The sequence below is a fragment of the Molossus molossus genome, unplaced genomic scaffold, assembly GCF_014108415.1.
Source record: "Molossus molossus isolate mMolMol1 unplaced genomic scaffold, mMolMol1.p scaffold_m16_p_5, whole genome shotgun sequence".
NCBI classification, from domain to species: domain Eukaryota; kingdom Metazoa; phylum Chordata; class Mammalia; order Chiroptera; family Molossidae; genus Molossus; species Molossus molossus.
The window spans coordinates 2,830,360-2,843,365 of record NW_023425388.1 but is presented as its reverse complement, the minus strand read 5'-3'; the positions used below and the strand labels follow the sequence as shown (position 1 = coordinate 2,843,365).

Below are 13,006 nucleotides of genomic sequence, written 5' to 3'. Positions count from 1 at the left end.
ACCTGGGCATGTGCCCAGACCAGGACCAGACCAAAATCAAACTGGTGAACTGTTGGTTCGTCAGTCTATGGACAACCACTGAGCCACACCAGCAGCGCCCTCAGCTTAAAAACTTTTGGATTCCCATTGATAATACCTGGATTTACACAATGTGTTTTCCTCAAACAACTAAATGGTGTTTAATACTCTAGAAAATATAGATAGGGCTTTCAAAGGCTGTTGATGTTAGGCTGAACATTCAAGATGCCGTTTCTTTAAGGAGACAGTAGGAAGAGACCTGGGTGGACGGCCAGGAATTGCATCAGGACAGTTGTCTTGTGTCGGACACCTTGGGTTACAGAACTGGTTAGTAGCCTTGGACCAGTAACTTCACCTGCCTAGGCCCCCATTTCTGAATGGCAAGGGCTGGCAAGGGCATCTGTGCAGACCTTGAGTTCCTGAGAACCCTCCAGGAGCACTTGCCCTACGCTGGGCAGGTCAACTGGGCAAAGGCAATGAGAGCCCCTGCCTTCTGGCATTGGGCTCCCCCTGCACGCGACCTCACCGAGGCTGCACCCGAAGTCCGCGAGCAGAAACGCGGCGCTGACGGCCCAGCCGCGGCGGCCCAAAGGACCGCACCAGGTGCCAGGTCTCAGCGCCTGCCAGCCGCGCTGCGCGGAGTCTGGCCCGTGACCGCAGAGCTGCGGCGCGCTCGCCCCGCCCCCTAGAGTCTCGCCCCGCCCCCAATCCCCGCCCCGCCTCCAGCAGGCCACTTGCTGCGTGACGATTGGTCGCTGGGGTGCGCACGGCGCCGCGCCCCGCCCCGCCGGCCCTCTGCCCTCGCTCCGCCCTCCGCTCGCGGCTCCCGGGCCGAGTGGAGCGGCGCCCGCCGGCCGGCCGCGGAGCAGCACCCTCCCCTCTGCGCGCCCCGGGGGTCGGCGTGGGCGTCGGGGAAGCCGGTGAGTGCGGTCCGCGGGTCGCCGGGCGTGTGCGCGCGGGGAGGCGCCCTGACCGCCCGGCCGGGCCTGCGGAGCGCGGCGGTGCCCGGCCGAGCGGGCCTGCGGGACGGGGGCCTCCACCGCCCCCTCGGCCCAGCCGTGTCCCCTCGGGCCGGCCGTGCCCGTGCAGCGCCCTGCCCCGCGCTGGGCCGGGCCGCGCCTCCGCGTCCCCTCGCCGTCGGACGGCTGCCCCGCGAGGTCGGGGGGTGTGCGCGTCGAGCCGGGCACGGTGCGCTCCCGCCTGGGGCGTCCGGCGGCTCCGGGCTCCGTCGCCCCTCCCGCTTGCTCTGAACCTGCGCTGCAGCTTGTCCGTGTGGCGGGACTTCCCGACTCCGTCCGTGCGGGAGTCGGGAGAGGCCCCGCGTCGGCCTTCTCTGGACACGCATCGCACCGCGCGTGGCGCGTCTTTCGGGTCCGTAGCAGCAGGGGGTGGCCCGGAGGGCTGTGGTGCTGGGGGCGCCGTCGGGTGTCCCACCCATCAGTGGGCTCCCGAGTCCTAAGCCGAGTGCGTGTGTAGGGGCGTCCGAGCCTCCCATCCGAACGAATGTGTCATCGGCACTCCGCTCTCCAAGACGTGACCCCCTTTCCCGAGCGTCCACCTCTTTTCTCAGACTCACCCACCTGCACCCAGGCCCCGTTCGTGACCGTCCCGGGGCGCGTACCCCCAGGCGCGCACCTGCTCCCCAGCGTCCGCAGTCGCTTCTGAGTCGTCTTCTCTCCCAAGCCTGCGTAGCTTCCAGGCGTAGAACAAACGTTAAACATTCTTACCGGTGACCGAGTTGCAAGGCTACTGTTTCTTTCTTATTTTTCCATTACAGTTTACGTTCAGTGTTATTTGTGTTCGTTTCAGGTGTACAGCCTAGTGGCTCTTCCTTCTTAAAATGAAAACCAAAATTTATTTTGACTATTGATGCCGCCGAAAAAGCAGGTTTAATGGGAGCAGGGGGGGAGGGTGTAGTTTTCCTCTGCCGGAGACACGCCCTCCCCACCCCCATCCTCTGCCCTCTGGGATTATGGCAGGTTTAACTGGCTGGTCTTCCTGAATTCACTTCTGGATCCTGGTAAAGAATTTATCTTACCATTTTACCCTTATTTCCTCTTTTTAATTGATTACGGTATTCAGGTTGTAAATGTCTTTTAACATCACAGAAGAATATCAAGTAAAAAATTCATACAGCATAGAAATATATCAAGTAAAAAGTTAGACTTCCTTATTTCTTCACTTTGCATCCTTTAAATACCGAATTCCCCTCCCTGGAAGGGGATCATATTGTAAAACTGTTGGGCACCTGGCTTAATATAAGGGCACATTTTTTGTATCAGTACTGTGGACCTACCTCATTTTTAAAATGCTATTTTTTCTGTAGAGACTCTAATGTATTTATCAGTTCCTTATTGATGGACATTTTGATTGTTTCTGAGTGTTAACCATTAAAAGCCTTGCTGTATAAAAATCCTTTTGGCATTGTAGGATAAAGTTCAACTAGATAGTTTATTATTTTTTATCTTGATTGATTTCAGAGAGAGAGGAAGGGAGAGGGAGAGAGAGAGAGAGAAACATCTGAGAGAGAACATTGATTGGCCGCCTCCTGCATGCCTCCCACTGGGGATTTGGCCCACAATCTGGGCATGTGCCCTGACCGGGAATCAAACCGGCAACCTCGTTGTACATGGGTTGATGCTTAACCATCGAGCCACACCAACTGGTCTCAAGTAGATAATTTAAACAGATCAGTATAAATGTAGTGTCCTTTTCACCAGGAATCTTTTTATAACCTAAAAGGATTTTATCATTTAAAGGCAGGAGATAATTGTATTTGATTTGAATGTATTTTTTTAGAAGCTGTGTGTCATTTTATATTTAGAGGTTGGATCAAGAAAAAGTTTTTGAGCACCAGGTTAAATAATGGTGAATTTATTAACTATGTTACCACTTAGTGATCTTGACTTTAAGGTTATATTGACTCATTTGATTGGCTTGGCAAGATTAGAGAGAGCCTTCAGGAAGAAAAATGTGAACTGACATATTTTGCGTAATAACGTCTGGTGGTAAACTCTTTGAATGTCCAGCAGTAAGAGAACTTCCTGTTCTCTTAAAAAAATATTTTTTAAATTAATTTTAGAGGGGAAGGGAGAGAGAGAGACACAGACAGAGATGTCGATTTGTTGTTCTACTTATTTATGCATTCATTGGTTGAATCTTGTGTGTGCCCTGACTGGGGATTGAACCCACAACCTTGGCATATTGGGATGATACTCTAACTGACTCAGCTACCCGGCCAGGGCTCTTGTTCTCTTTCTATTGTTATTAATTTTGGGGGGGAAAGAGATAGAAGCACCAATGTGAGAGAGAAACATTGATTGGCTGTCTCCTGCATACCCTACTAGGGATCGAGCCCACAACCTGGGCGTGTACCTTGACCAGGACCTCTTAGTTCATGGGAGGACACTCAATCTACAGAGCCGGGCTCTTGTTCTCTCTCTCTCTCTGTTTTTTTAATCATTCTTACTGGAAGGCATTCTTCCATTGATTTTCAGGTAGAATGGGAGGGAGGAAGAGAAAAACATTGACGTGAGAGAGACACATTGATTGTTTGCCTCCTGCACAACCCCGACCAGGGCTGGGGACCGAGCCACAACCGAGGTACATCCCCTTGATCCCCTTGATCGGAATTGAACCTGTGACTCTTTGGTCCACAGTCCAATGCTCTAATCACTGAACCAAACCAGCCAGGGCTCTTGTTCTCTCTCTCTCTTTTTTATATAATATGTTTTTTATTGATTTTTTTAGAGAGAGAGATAGAAACATCGATCAGCTGCCTGCTGCAAGCCCCCTACTGGGGATCAAGCCTAAAACCAAGGCATGTGCTCTGACCAGTAACCAAACCAGGACCCCTCAGTCCTTGGGATAATGCTCAATCCACTGAGCCACACCGGCCTGACCTTTTGTTCTCTTTTTAAATAAGTTTCTTTTACCGCAAAATGTATCTCAGGTACAAAAACATGTGTAAAATAGATATATATATATTTAATTTAAAAAATTTTTTATTGATTTTTAGAGAGGAAGGGAGAGGGAGAGAAAGATAGAAACATCGATGAGAGAGAACATCAATTGGCCGCCTCCGAACCGGCGACCTCTGGGTGCATGGGTTGATGCTCAACCACTGAGCCACACTGGCCGGGTTGTATATTTAATTGTAAAAATAGTCCAGCTGGTGTGACTCAGTGGTGGAGTGTTGACCCATGCACCCAGAGGTCGCCGGTTCCATTCCTGGCCAGGACACATGCCCAGGTTCTGGGCCAGATCCCCAGTTGGGGGCGTGCAGGAGGTGGCCAGTCAGTGTTCTCTCTCATCGATGTTTCTGTCTCTCTCTTCTTCTCACTTCCTCTGTCTCTAAAATCAATAAAGGAAAAAAAAATTATTGTGATGATCGTCACTGTATCTACCACCAGATTAAGAAACAAAACATTTACATCTTTCTTCCAGAAGTAGCCTCTATCCTGATTTTTTGTGTGAATCGTTCCCTTGCTTTTTATATTTATTTATTTATTATTATTATTTTTATCCTCACCTGAGGACATTTTTGTATTTATCTTCAGATAGAGCAGGAGGGAAAGAGGGGGGAAGAGAGAGAGAGAGAAACATCGGTGTGAGAGAGACACATCCACTGGTTGCCACCTACAGGGGCCGGGTACAAACTGCAATTGAGGTATGTACCCTTAGCAGGAGCTGAACTGGGCCTCTCTGGTTCATGGGCTGACGCTCTAACTGCTGAGCCAAACCGGCCAGGGCTTTCTCTTGCTTTTTAAAATAAGCTTGATAGCCCTGGCCGAGTGGATCAGTTTGTTGGAGTGTTGTCTTGTACACCTAAAGGTTCTTGGTTTGATTCCAGGCCAGAGCACATGCCTAGGTTTTGTGTTTGATCCCCAGCAGGGCTTGTATGGGAGGCTAAGAGAGATGTTTCTCTCTCTCTCCCCCTTCTTCACCCTACCAAAATCTAAAATCAGTGAAAACATGTCCTTGGGTGAGGATTAAAAAAAGTAGGTTTTGCACATTAATGTGTAAATACACACATATACATACATATTTACACGTATGTACATAAATGTGCATGCATATGTGCACACACACACAAAACATCCTAAATAACATATTTGTTCTGAATGAGTGGTGTTAAAAACAAAATTTTCGTGCAAGTGGATAGCATGTCTCGTTTTCCACCGTTACTGAGCGTGCCCAAAGAACTGGTTGTAAGAGGATTTAAGGGTTAGGTACTTATGTAGTACACAGGGAAAGAAATGTCTCAGTAACCTTGCTGAGTTACATATAATTGCTTCCAAAGAGCAACACAGTCTTACCTTGGGGATTAATTTTTTTCTACCAGGCTATAACATTACAACACCATATTAATTTTCACAGTTAAATTCAAACTTTATAGGACTGGAACTGCCTTTATTAACAGTGGATGTTTCATTAAATAACTGTGATAATAGTTCTTCCCGCCGGAGCGCAGATGAGATCCAGATATGTCGAACAGAACGTGCTGGAGCTTCCTGTGTGAGGTCACAGTTGTTTCACAGCTGTGAGCACAGACCTGGCTGTCAGGAGAAGACAGCACGGTCACCAGGAGCAGCAGGTGGGCTGTCAGGAGAGGACAGCACGGTCACCAGCAGCAGCAGGTGGGCTGTCAGGAGAGGACAGCACTGTCACCAGCAGCAACAGGTGGGCTGTCAGGAGAGGACAGCACTGTCACCAGCAGCAGCAGGTGGGCTGTCAGGAGAGGACAGCACTGTCACCAGCAGCAGCAGGTGGGCTGTCAGGAGAGGACAGCACTGTCACCAGCAGCAGCAGGTGGGCTGTCAGGAGAGGACAGCACTGTCACCAGCAGCAGCAGGTGGGCTTCCAGGAGAGGACAGCACTGTCACCAGCAGGTGGGCTGTCAGGAGAGGACAGCACTGTCACCAGCAGCAGCAGGTGGGCTGTCAGGAGAGGGCAGCACTGTCACCAGCAGCAGCAGGTGGGCTGTCAGGAGAGGGCAGCACTGTCACCAGCAGGTGGGCTGTCAGGAGAGGACAGCACTGTCACCAGCAGGTGGGCTTCCAGGAGAGGACAGCACTGTCACCAGCAGCAGCAGGTGGGCTGTCAGGAGAGGGCAGCACTGTCACCAGCAGCAGCAGGTGGGCTGTCAGGAGAGGGCAGCACTGTCACCACCAGGTGGGCTGTCAGGAGAAGACAGCACTGTCACCAGGAGCAGCAGGTGGGCTGTCAGGAGAGGGCAGCACTGTCACCAGCAGCAGCAGGTGGGCTTCCAGGAGAGGACAGCACTGTCACCAGGAGCAGCAGGTGGGCTGTCAGGAGAGGACAGCACTGTCACCAGGAGCAGCAGGTGGGCTGTCAGGAGAGGACAGCACTGTCACCAGGAGCAGCAGGTGGGCTGTCAGGAGAGGACAGCACTGTCACCACCAGGTGGGCTGTCAGGAGAGGGCAGCACTGTCACCACCAGGTGGGCTGTCAGGAGAGGACAGCACTGTCACCAGGAGCAGCAGGTGGGCTGTCAGGAGAGGGCAGCATTGTCACCAGCAGGTGGGCTGTCAGGAGAGGGCAGCACTGTCACCACCAGGTGGGCTGTCAGGAGAGGACAGCACTGTCACCAGGAGCAGCAGGTGGGCTCCCAGGAGAGGGTGCGTGGAACCCAATGGCTCAGGTTTCCCCGCCTGTTTACAGACGCCCTTTCTGAGTGAGTCAGTGGGCAGTGATGGAAGGGAGCCCCAGGAAACGGGGTTCACCACTGTCAGGCATCTGGAGGGCTCCAGTGTGGACCAAGCACTGCAAGGAGAGCAGAAATAGGGTCTGGGGAGTAGGGTCTGAGGGAGTGGGCTGCTCGTTTCTGCCGCTCGCTGGCTCACCGTGCCTGTCCTGTTACCAGGGCAGGTCAAAGCAGAACCCTTCTGTGCAGCAAGTGACGGTCCCCTGCGAGGCGGGCTGCAGGGCTGGAAGGAGAGAGGGAACTGCATCAGCATGTGGCCAAGGTCAAGCCCAGCCCGGCTGAGTGCCCAGCTGGGAATGTGGCCCAGGTTCAGGGGCCCTCAGTCCTCTAGCGAGAAGGCTGCCGGAGCAGCTGCCACAGGTGTGTCTGAAGCTGCACGCTGCGGTCCTGCCTGCTCACCCGCCTCATCCGGAACACAGCTGGCTCTCCCTAGCGCTCCCGGGTGCGTCTTCCCTGTGTCCCCTGTACTGATCTGGGGGCACTCAAACTCCAGCAGCCCCTGACGAGGAGAGGAACATTTTTTGGAGACTTTGCCCGTCCGAATATGTTTGATTCTGCCATCGTACTTGACTGATATTTGACTGGTAATAGAATTTTACTTGGAAATAATTTCCCTTCAGAACTGTGAAGTTACTGCTCTGTTGTCTTCTTAACTCCAGTGTTGCTGTCTGTTGAGAATTCGAAGCTATTACGATTCTTGGTCCTTGGCAGGGGCCTGTTTTTTGTCTCCCTGCAGACTTATAGAACCTACACTTTGACTCCAGTGTTTACTTTTTAGTTTGTTAAAAATTTTTTTTTCCTTTATTGATTTTAGAGAGAGGAAGAGAAAGGGAGAGAGGTAGGAACATCAATTGGCCGCCTCCTACATGCCCCCCACTGGGGTTTGGCCCACAACCTGGGCATGTGCCCTGACCGGGTTTCAACCAGTGACCTCTTGGTGCAGGGTTGATGCTCAACCACTGAGCCACACCGGCCAGGCAACCCCAGTGTTTTAAATTTTTGAATGATGGCTCAGTGGTTAGAGTGTCGGCCTGTGGACCAATGAGTCGCGGGTCCAATTCCAGGGCACGTACCTCAGTTGCGGTTTGTCCCCGGCCCTGGTTGGGTCATGTGGGAGGCAACTAGTCAATGTGATGCTCTGTCTCGCTCTCTCCCTCCCTCTCACTCTATTAAAAGTAAATTAAAATAAAATAAAATTTTAAGTGACATGTCTTTGTGTGGGTCTATTTTCATCCATTGGGCTGAGTATTTGATGGGCCCTTTAAAACTTATGTTCTTGGGAAATTTCCTTGAATTATTTTATTTTCTCCCTTCTGTTTTCTCTGTAGTCTCTCTTCTGAAACACATGATATTTAGATGTAAACCTTTTTTTAAAAATGATTTTTCTTTATTGATTTTAGAGAGTGAGGGAGAGGGAGAGAGAGAGAGAAACATTGATGAGAGAGAATATCAATCGGCTGCATGCCCACCACTGGGGATTGGACCCACAACCTGGGCATGTGTCCTGACTGGGAATCGAACCATGCAACCTCTTGGTGCATGGGTCAGTACTCAACCACCGAGCCACACCGACTGGGCTAGATGTAAACTTTTTTTTTTATCCTCACCTGAGGACATTCTTTGCATTTATCTTCAGATAGAGCAGGAAGGAGAGAGGGAGGAAAGGAGAGAGAGAAACATCGATGTGAGAAAGACACATCGACTGGTTGCCACCCACATGACCCCTACAGGGGCCAGGGACAAACTGCAACCAAGGTACGCATCCTTAGCAGGAACTGAACCCGGGACTCTCTGGTCCGCGGGGCGATGCTCTAACCGCTGAGCCAAACCGGCCAGGGCTGGATGTAAACCTTTCAAAGGTCTTCTGATTTTCTTGTTTTCCACCTAGCTACTTAATGCTAGTTTTTAACTTTTATTTCCCAACCCATGTATTTGGATTTTTTAAAAAAATTCCCACGATTAGCCCTGGCCAGCATGACTCAGTGGTCAGAGCATCGGCCCACACACCAAAGGGTCACAGATTGATTCCTGGTCAAGGACACACACCTGGGTTGCAGGTTCGATCCCCATGTGAGAGGCAACCACTTTCTAACATGGCATATCATTTACTTTTTTATTTCTAATCCTCACCTGAGGATTTTCTTTTTAGAGAGAGGAAGGGAGAGAGAGAAACATCGATCAGTTGCTTCCTGTATGTGCCCCTGACCGGGGGTGGAACCCACAGCCTTTGGCATATGGGAGGGACAGTGCTCCAACCCGCTGAGCCACCCTGCCAGGGCAGTGTCTCATCTACTTTTCAGTCACATTACTGTCTCTCCTCCCGTCCCCACCGAGGCTCCACACAGCCAGTGCTCTGTGTCTGTTCGCCGTCTCTTAGTGTCTGCAACAGTGCTGAGCGAAGGCCGGGGAGGCTGACGTTGGAATTGAAAGGGACACTCCGCTGACATCTGGCAGTAGGAATTGGAGTTAACCAGGTGAGCTGGGGTGGGAAGGTGTCAGATGGAGCGTGTGCGGATTTTCCATAGTTGATGTAGCAAGTATGAGGCACTAAAAGAGCCCAGGATGACCAGAGGGAAGAGACAAGAACATGTTCTAAGAGGAGGCTGGGGCATGTGTCCTGACCAGGAATCGAACCGGCGACCTCTTGGTGCATGGGTCGATGCTAAACCAACTGAGCCACACCGGCCAGCCAGGCAAGGCAGGCAAAGGTTTTAAGCAAGAGGGAGATACTAGCTTTGTGCCTTTTATAAAATAGTAATTCCAGCTTTGGTGTGAGAACACGTAGCTGGGGCAGGAGTGGGGTGGCTAGATCATGGGAGGCTATTATAATGGGACAGGTGAGACGGTAGGTAGATCATGGGAGGCTATTATAATGGGACAGGTGAGACGGTAGGTAGATCATGGGAGGCTATTATAATGGGACAGGTGAGACGGTAGGTAGATCATGGGAGGCTATTATAATGGGACAGGTGAGACGGTAGGTAGTGCTCAGGTCTCAGGCGTGGGAGACTGAGAGCAGTTAGACCTGAGAGATGTTTCAGAGGTGCGATCAGGTGATAGGTTGGATGTGAGACAGAAAGAAGTAACCAGGACGACACCTTTTTCTGGTTTGTGTAACTGATGAATGGTGATTCATTCGTTGTAGGGAGTCCCCAAACAGGATCAGGTTTGGAGGAAGAGACGGTGGATTCGTGTCAGGACATGTTGATTTTGAGGTGACTTTGCTTGCAGGTAGTTGGATGTATGGATCTGGGACTGGATATTTAAATCTGTGAGTCAATTTTATAGAGAAGCAGTAGAGGGAGAATTTACCAAATAACCTACATTTTGAATAATTGAAAGTTGTGCCCTGGCCAGTTTGGCTCAGCAGTTAGAGCGTCAGCCTGCGGACCAGAAAGTCCCGGGTTCGGTTCCCGCTAAGGGCACGTACCTCGGTTGCAGTTTGTCCCCGCCCTGGTTGGGGTCATGTGGGTGGCGGCTACTCGATGTGTCTCTCTCACGTCGATGTTTCTCTCTCGCTCTCTTCCCCTCTCCTTCCTGCTCTGTCTCCCCTCTCCTTCCCGCTCTGTCTGAAGATAAATGCAAAAATGTCCTTGGGTGAGGATAAAAAAAAAAAAGTTGTTAAGGATATTACTGAGGGAAGTTATATAGTTCTAAAATTAGAGTCTTTAAAAATCTGTACTCGCTATTTCTTACTTTAGTTTTCAGATTTAAATCTACCAAAATTGGTGGTACGTAAGTGATTTTTATTCTTGTTATATGTGACTTACAAGTCAGACGGCAAATAAGCGTTCCCATCCCTGAGATGGGGCATGGAAATGTCTCGTCCAAAGTGTGCAGATGTCTGGATACGCCAGGCTGTGGGATCTCAGCCTGTAAGTACGCGGGCTCATAGCAGCCCGGGAAGGGGAGCTACTCTGCAGACTCGCTCGGCCAGACTGGGGCAGCAGTCACCACAGTCAGTGTCGGCCTCCTGGGCCTCCAGCCTCTATTATTTCCCATTGACACTGTCTTCCTCCAGACGGGGCTGTTTCTCTTCTGTCTGTTCAGCCTGCTCTCCCCGCAGGAGGTGGCGCAGTAACCATCCCATCCTGAGACACACTGTGAAGCTGTCTGCTGCGGGGCGGAGGTCCGCGTGGTGATGGCCGGGAGCACAGTCTGCAGTGAGACACACACACCGTCAGCGTAGTGATGGCCGGAGCACAGTCTGCAGTGAGACACACACACCGTCAGCGTAGTGATGGCCGTGAGCACAGTCTGCAGTGAGACACACACACCGTCAGCGTAGTGATGGCCGTGAGCACAGTCTGCAGTGACACACACACCGTCAGCGTAGTGATGGCCGTGAGCACAGTCTGCAGTGAGACACACACACCGTCAGCGTAGTGATGGCCGTGAGCACAGTCTGCAGTGAGACACACACACCGTCAGCGTAGTGATGGCCGTGAGCACAGTCTGCAGTGACACACACACCGTCAGCGTAGTGATGGCCGTGAGCACAGTCTGCAGTGACACACACACACCGTCAGCGTAGTGATGGCCGTGAGCACAGTCTGCAGTGAGACACACACACCGTCAGTGTAGTGATGGCCGTGAGCACAGTCTGCAGTGAGACACACACCCCGTCAGCGTAGTGATGGCCGTGAGCACAGTCTGCAGTGACACACACACACCGTCAGCGTAGTGATGGCCGTGAGCACAGTCTGCAGTGAGACACACACCCCGTCAGCGTAGTGATGGCCGTGAGCACAGTCTGCAGTGAGACACACACACCGTCAGCGTAATGATGGCCGTGAGCACAGTCTGCAGTGACACACACCGTCAGCGTAGTGATGGCCGTGAGCACAGTCTGCAGTGAGACACACACACCGTCAGCGTAGTGATGGCCGTGAGCACAGTCTGCAGTGAGACACACACATCGTCAGCGTAGTGATGGCCGTGAGCACAGTCTGCAGTGAGACACACACCGTCAGCGTAGTGATGGCCGTGAGCACAGTCTGCAGTGACACACACACACCGTCAGTGTAGTGATGGCCGTGAGCACAGTCTGCAGTGAGACACACACACCGTCAGCGTAGTGATGGCCGTGAGCACAGTCTGCAGTGACACACACACCGTCAGCGTAGTGATGGCCGTGAGCACCGTCTGCAGTGAGACACACACCCCGTCAGCGTAGTGATGGCCGGAGCACAGTCTGCAGTGAGACACACACACCGTCAACGTAGTGATGGCCGTGAGCACAGTCTGCAGTGACACACACACCCCGTCAGCGCAGTGATGGCCGTGAGCACAGTCTGCAGTGACACACACACACCGTCAGCGTAGTGATGGCCGTGAGCACAGTCTGCAGTGAGACACACACCCCGTCAACGTAGTGATGGCCGTGAGCACAGTCTGCAGTGACACACACACCGTCAGCGTAGTGATGGCCGTGAGCACCGTCTGCAGTGAGACACACACCCCGTCAGCGTAGTGATGGCCGGAGCACAGTCTGCAGTGAGACACACACACCGTCAACGTAGTGATGGCCGTGAGCACAGTCTGCAGTGACACACACACACACCATCAGCGTAGTGATGGCCGTGAACACAGTCTGCAGTGAGACACACACACCGTCAGCGTAGTGATGGCCGTGAGCACAGTCTGCAGTGACACACACACACACACCATCAGCGTAGTGATGGCTGTGAACACAGTCTGCAGTGAGACACACACACCGTCAGCGTAGTGATGGCCGTGAGCACAGTCTGCAGTGACACACACACACACACACCATCAGCGTAGTGATGGCCGTGAACACAGTCTGCAGTGAGACACACACACCGTCAGCGTAGTGATGGCCGTGAGCACAGTCTGCAGTGAGACACACACACCGTCAGCGTAGTGATGGCCGTGAGCACAGTCTGCAGTGACACACACACCATCAGCGTAGTGATGGCCGTGAGCACAGCCTCTGGAATCAGACCAGAGCTTCAGCGGAAACCTTGGCTCTCCTCCTTGCTAGCTGAGTGACCTTGGCCAAGTTAACTGTTCTCTAAACCTCTTCAGTACTCTGAGATGATCGCAGTAACTGCTCGCAGTGTTCGAGAGGGTTCAGTGGGAGAGTCCATGGAGGCTGCCTCCATGGAAGGAGGTGTCCAGGGTGGGACGGAGTGGTCTGTGATCTAGAAGCACCCGTAGCTGGTAATAGCAGCAATGGTGCGGAGGGTGTAGGTTTTATTCCTGTGTCATTGGAGGTAACTTCTTTTGCTCTGGCTCTGT

At 52.1% G+C, this 13,006-nt stretch overlaps 1 protein-coding gene across 4 annotated transcripts in view; it reads left to right on the top strand.

The window, feature by feature from the left end:
* The first annotated feature begins 873 nt into the window (after nt 1-873).
* The window catches only part of TMEM50B (transmembrane protein 50B), a 36,774-nt gene continuing 24,641 nt past the window's right edge, over nt 874-13,006 (top strand). For 3 of the 4 annotated variants that reach the window (XM_036243092.1, XM_036243089.1, XM_036243091.1), the window contains exon 1: nt 874-938. The gene's annotated coding sequence lies outside the window, so the exon portion shown is untranslated. Of the gene's footprint in view, nt 939-2,012; nt 2,039-13,006 lie in introns of those variants that run through there. The other variant, XM_036243090.1, reaches the window with a different exon arrangement.